The sequence below is a fragment of the Nematolebias whitei genome, chromosome 10, assembly GCF_014905685.2.
Source record: "Nematolebias whitei isolate Nwh7 chromosome 10, NemWhi1, whole genome shotgun sequence".
In the NCBI taxonomy this organism is placed as follows: domain Eukaryota; kingdom Metazoa; phylum Chordata; class Actinopteri; order Cyprinodontiformes; family Rivulidae; genus Nematolebias; species Nematolebias whitei.
This window is the reverse complement of record NC_056507.1, coordinates 8957162-8963668: the sequence shown is the minus strand read 5'-3', so window position 1 is coordinate 8963668 and position 6507 is coordinate 8957162. Positions and strand designations below refer to the sequence as shown.

The following is a 6507-nucleotide window of genomic DNA, read 5'->3' as shown; positions in this document are numbered from 1 at the left end:
TGAATTACATTTTGACTAGTCAAAATGTAATTCAAGATATCTTGAATGACGTCACTTTATTTGTCATTTGAAGGGTCAAACATCCGTAATTACAATTCAAGATATCTCGAATGTAATTATGACTAGTCAGAATGACACTTTTAGATATCTTGAATTAAGAAATGACGCGTAGGACCCGCGGCTGCTACTTAGCTGTTCAAACAGCTGCCTGCAGAATTTTGAGTGGCTGCAATGGCGCTAGCTGTTCTGGACAACATTGTTAGAAAATGCCACAACTTCCTGTGGCTCTAGTGTTAGCGTTAGACAGTGAGGAAAATGGCTCAGTCTCTGCGCTGTTGCTTTTGTTCAGTTCCTGGTTGTTCTTGTGGGGCAAGAAAACAACCGTATCTGTCCTACCATGCTTTACTGCACTCTCACAGCCTGCTTGAGTCACCATAATTAGTCAGTGTCTTACCTGAGAGAAGACTGACTGGCTTTTGGATTTTTGTATTTGAATGTGAGGCCCATGTTTGTTTGTTTTGCAATTCTTCAGTATTATTCATATTTATTTTTGTTAATTTCATATTTATATTCCAGGTTGAAGGTGACAGTTGAGTCTCGTGTAGGTTCTGTTCCACAGTGTTTACTTGTAAACAAACCCAAGTGTCTTTTCTGTGTATAAATGATGTCCTTGGGTGAAAGTCCTAAGGTGGTGTTGCAGTAAGTTTATAAAATAAAAATAACATCCATACCCAAGCTTGTCACATGTATGTAAATTGTTCTAGTGTTACGTAGTTACCGGTAGTTTGTTTTGAATTATTTTAAACATTCTTCAATTAAAACACACTTGAGCAGCATACTGTACTGTTTTTTTTATTTGTGGATTGATTCAGTTGAATTACAAGGAAAACAAGTGCAATTTACAATATCTAGTAAAAACAAAAAACTAACTATTTAAGTTAACATTTTATAACCGTACACTATAAATTGATAGTGGATTATAGATATTTTATCAAATTATGTAATTTCAAATTAAATAAATTGGCACATTTATGTATTTTTCATGAATAACTATTTACAGTATTTACATCTAAAAAGTTAAGTCTGGTCCTCTGGACATTCAAAAAACCAAAACAAACAACAAAAAAAAGAAGGTAGAAACGTTTCGTCTTTCATCCGAAAGGCTTCTTCAGTCTGAGGTGCTGCTCAAAGTCAAAGTCACTTTTATTGTCAAAAACTGCAACATGTACAGGACATACACAGGATTGAAATTACATTTCTCTCAGACCCCGGTGCAACAATAACCATTTAACATTAAAACATTTATTAAACATAAGCATAAAATGAAGTAATAAATGGTTCACACATTTACACATGGTTGTCAGCAGCAAACTGGTTGATCCACTCTGAGAAGGTGCTATTTAAGAGACTGAGCTGAAAACAGCACCTCAGACTGAGGAAGTCTCTTGGATGAGAGACGAAACATTTCTACATTTTGTGTGCGTTTGTTTTGTTGTTTTGCTTTTTGAATGTCCAGAGGACCAGACTTAACTTTTTTTTAGATTTTCCTACCTGGATCATTGAGCAGCATCAGGATATAGTATTTACAGTGATTCACACAGATTGAGACTGATTAAAAATATGAAGGAACAAAAGGGTGATTTATAAATTTTATGTTTCTTGCTGCATTGATATAAACACATGGATGAAGGTGTTGAAGTAAAACATGTCCAGTTTAGACTTCATCTGATCAATCAATCAATCAATCATCAATCCATTCATCACACCATACCCGTTCAACAGTTATTGTTTAGTGTACCCCCTGATCATCTGAGCTGTCAGTGCTGTCAGCAGACTCCTCCTCCGCACTTCCTCTGTAAGCAACACGGAAAGCGTAAACAGCTAGCAGTAAGCCTTGGTTGTTTAAGCTGTACCCACGCGGGACATCTGGACTGCTCCCTGGTTCTGGCCTGTACTTCATGTGACACTTGCAGAGACTGAAGATGCATAAGTTGATCGAGTGTGGGCATAAAACACATGTTGGGAAGACTATGCAGCATCGAAGGAAGAGCAGGGAGGTCTGGAGCCATGTGGTGCAGAATGATGCTGCGCAGGACTTCTCAGGTGGACACTGGTGAGACCCCAGTGAGCCCTGTGGCACAGAACCAAGTCTGGATGGTACCAGCTCCAAAGCTGAGAGACCATCTCTAGGATAAGTGTGATAAGTGGTTGGGACTCCAGCTGGTGTAGTTTTTCTCCCGATGCCAGGATGTCAGGATCTGGAAGTGGTCCTACAAACACACGAGTGACAGAATCACAATAAGTTTTGACAGTTTGGACATAAAAACATTAACCCAAAGGTTATACCTGTGTAAGCTCTGTAAAGCGTGGAGTGCAAACATCTTTACACCAGTTTTGGGCTTTCGCACCACCACCACCTCGCTGGCAGGTTCAGGATGGATTCCCTTTCAAGAAATAAACATAAAATATGTCAAACTAAAAAATAAATAAATGTAAAGAGACAAGTGAGCAATTTGGTAGGACACAGTGGGACAGATTTGAGAGTTAAGATTTTTACTTAACTTGCAAATATTACTAATTCATAGAAGTTGAACCTGCATTTATTCATTACCTACAAAAACAAACAATTCTAAACAAGTTAGGAGAGAAAAATATATTTGACACAAGTAATATTGAGACTATGACAAATTTCACATGGCACTAATAATATACAGGTGGGAAAGTTATTACAATTATTGTTATGAGAATCATAACCATCATATACTAAATAATGTAACAGAAAATAATGTGTTCCACTCTTATTTTATTTTTTTACCTGTGTTCTTTGTCTGTGCCATCTTTGTAAATCTCTTGTGCAGTCCAGTACAGGAGGACCAGTTGGCAGCTGGAGTTGGGAGTAGTGGGCAGCCTGGTAAAAAAAAAAAAGTGCAACTACATGGTTACAAAAACCTTCACCAGCTGCACTTCTGCAGAAATAAGCCAACATTTCTTTTTTCAACACCCAGTGAGATCTAAAATAGATCTGTTTTTAGCACACACACACACACACACACACACACACACACACACACACACATATATATAATTAATACTTGTTATAACATATTTAGTTTTAAACCAAGTAGTAGATTGTATAATAGGTGGATTCACTTAACACATCACCTTACATATACACAGCACGCTACATACACACATAAACATATGTTTGGCACTAATGGAACCTCATAAAAATATAATTAAAGATTTTATATCATGTCTGTCTCAAACACTCCAAATAATATAGCACACTAAATTAGGCTTCTTTATTACGATGTTTATGCGCTTCATATGTTGTAGCTAACGGTTAGCTTGCTAAGCTACGTCTTTTCTTACCTTGATAGCTGTGGAGATCTTCTTCAAGGAAGAACTTTTATCCTTTTAAGTTTATTAGTTCGAGAATTCGCCGCTGCGATTTCCTCCTCAGCAGTGAAAGAAAAGATTGGCAAATTAAGCAAAGATGTTGAAAAGAGAGCCATGTCTCCTTAGTGAAAAGACTCGCAAAGCAGGAAGTGTCGGTTTCCGGTTGTGGTGAAAAAGACGTCGCAAAAGAGTATTCTTGTTGCAGATATAATAAATAATCCGAGCTGCCGCGTTAAAAATCATGTTAAAAAATACGAGCGTTGTGTTGGACTGACCTGACTTTGCAGATTATAAAATAAAAAGGCTACAATGTCTTATGATTTTTCCGCCAAAATGCTACGTAAATCTGTGACGTTTTGACTAGTCAGAATAACAATTCAAGATATCTTGAATGTCATTCTGACTAGTCAAAATGTGAATTCAAGATATCTTAAATAGAAAAGCCGTCTACATGATAAAATATTCAAGATATCTTGAATTCATTTTGAGATATCTTAAAAGGAATTTTGACTAGTCATAAGTACAGTTCTAGATATCTTTAAGTTAGTTTTGCCTAGTCGTTATTTGCTTTCAAGATATCTACAATTTAATTTGCACTAGTCAAAACTTCATTTGTGATATCTACAAATACATTTAAGATATCTTGAATAATGACGTCATTTAAGATATCTTTAATTGTAATTATGACTAGTCAGAACTAAAAGTGAGATATCTTGAAAGCAAATAATGACTAGTCAAAATTAACTTAGAGATATCTAGAACTGTATTTTTGACTAGTCAAAATTCAGTTCAAGATATCTTGAATTGAAGCCTCCATACAACTCAATGGTAAATCTGACGTCATTATGACTAGTCAGAATGTAATTAGAGATATCTTAAATGAGTATTTTGACTAGTCAAAATGCAATTCAAGATATCTTAAATAACTAATATGTCTAGTCAAAACTCAGTTTCAGATATCTGGAATGTAAGCGTGGTGAATCCTATTTTATGTTAAAAGGGCTTGCCATATGTTCGTGCATCTGCCGCTCCTCCCCCTCCCCCCACAGAAACATGGCGGCCTTCACGTAAACCCTCCTCCCTGGAATTGATGTTTATCTGTAGATTCACGTCAACTTCCTGGGAAAAGGAAGGAGTGACATTCAAACAGATCATGGAGTGGTTATTCTTACTGAATGAATGTTTTATTTGGACATATGAAATTTGAAAAAAAAACAAACAAACAGAATAATCTTATAATTTTAACTAAAACATAACGTTTAATATTTCTCTAATTTTTAAAATGTATTTTATGCTGACCTATTTAAAGTCAGCAATGAACTTATTTTTGTTGCTTTAATCGTTTTGTTACAGTAGTATTAGTTGTTGTTTCATTTTATTTGTAATTGAAGGAATATTTTTATTTTTCACAATTAAAATGTTATTGAATTTTATTAATGATTATTTATTATTAAGATACTTATTAATTAATAACATTTGAAAAAGTGTTTTCTGTTCTAACATATTTGTAACATCAGTTTTAAAATATTTTATTTTGGTATTTAACTGCAAGTTGTTGTTTTTTTCTTGTCTGTATTGTCGTGTTCATGTGAAATTTTCCTGGTGTAAATAATACTTATAAATACTTATTTATCATAATTTATTTGATCTTATCTTGTATTTAGTGGAATCTTACTACGTGGATAATTTTTTAAGTTTATTTTTTATTTTTGTATTTTCTTGTTTATGAACATTCTTTAGAACCCTGTTTTTTAATGTTTATCACTAAATCAGAATCAGAATAAACTTTATTATCATTGTACAAGGATACAGTGAAATTAAACGTATCACTTTGTATTTGTTTACACATTAGTATTTAAAACATGAAGAATAACAAATGTTTGTATTTTTTATCCTGAGTGGACACAATGTCTCTGTGTGACCTGCATTTGTTTATAATTTCTGTTTGTAGAGCCAATAAAAAAGTTTTAATTTGTTAAAAGTTTCACTTATTTAGGAGTGATCTATAGTTGTCCAGCAGCATGTTATTTGTTATCTTTTCAACAACTAACCCTGAATATGCTGTGGTTTTGTGGTTTGGACCACCTTTGGACCCAGTCGGGTCGAGCCTCGTCTCAGCAGAGATTTCTGGACGTTTCAGGCGATGAAGACCTCAGAAGCAGCTCTTCCTCCTCTGAGTACAGATGACATGAATGCCACAGTCATCTGGACCGAGGTGGGTCAGAACCAGACACTCAGGTTGGGTAATGTTGGAGCTGATTGGTTCTCTTTCTACCAAATGATTTCCGTTTTTATTCTCTGCTGCCATGGATTCAGCTCAAGGTGTTCAAACTGAGTGAACACAAACAGTTCATTTTACAGTAGGACCAACACACACACACAAGGTGAGGAGGTCACCTCAGGTCAAACGTGGCTCTCATTTTCCCTCTAATAGGGGAAGATGTCCTGGTCCATGCGGGTGGCAAAGTGTCTGCATGATGACACTGTTGTGGAAGTGTTGAATGATGCAGCCTGAGGGAGTGAAGCTGAAAACGTGCACCCAGTGGGTCTGAGAGCATCCCAAAGGTGTTGGATCTCAACAACAGCATCACCTCTGACATTTCCACACACTCCCACTGGGAAACTGTTACATTTTCTCAGTTTCACCATTGTTTCCCAGCAGCAGAGGCCTTCCTGCTGTAGACATCCGGCCTGTAAGGTTCTGCAGACAAGTTGAAACGGGCCGGGCCGCATGCAGCAGCAGCTCTCTGACACTTAAAGGCATCCTGCTGTCACCGTGTGTCAGAGCTGCTCATCAGCCAACAATGGAAATGATTCCAGCATGTGATGACATCAGCCTCTAACATCCTGAATTCCCATTTATTTTGTGGCACTTTGTCATCGTTTACCGTCTCTCTGGAGTTCTCTATGAATTCACTGAATTCTCAGCTTTTAGGTTTGATGTTTGTTTTTCCCTGATTCGGTTTGTTATCTCAGTAAGACTGGTCTCTTTAGAGATTTTTCTGTTTTATTTCCAAACCTGAAGATTTTTTTTTAATTTGTTTGTTATGTATTTGTTTTGTTTTGGTTCATGTGTTTTGTTTGTTTTTTTTGCCCAAAATGAATATA

General features: G+C 36.0%; 1 long non-coding RNA gene across 1 annotated transcript; it reads right to left on the bottom strand.

Annotated features, from left to right (window-relative positions):
• Positions 1-1695: 1695 nt before the first annotated feature.
• Positions 1696-3556, bottom strand: LOC119415459. The gene is made up of 4 exons (XR_005187056.1): positions 3373-3556; positions 2816-2908; positions 2347-2444; positions 1696-2270 (listed from the first exon to the last, which is right to left on the bottom strand). It is a non-coding gene; the product is annotated as an uncharacterized LOC119415459 (long non-coding RNA).
• Between the last annotated feature and the right edge of the window lie 2951 nt (positions 3557-6507).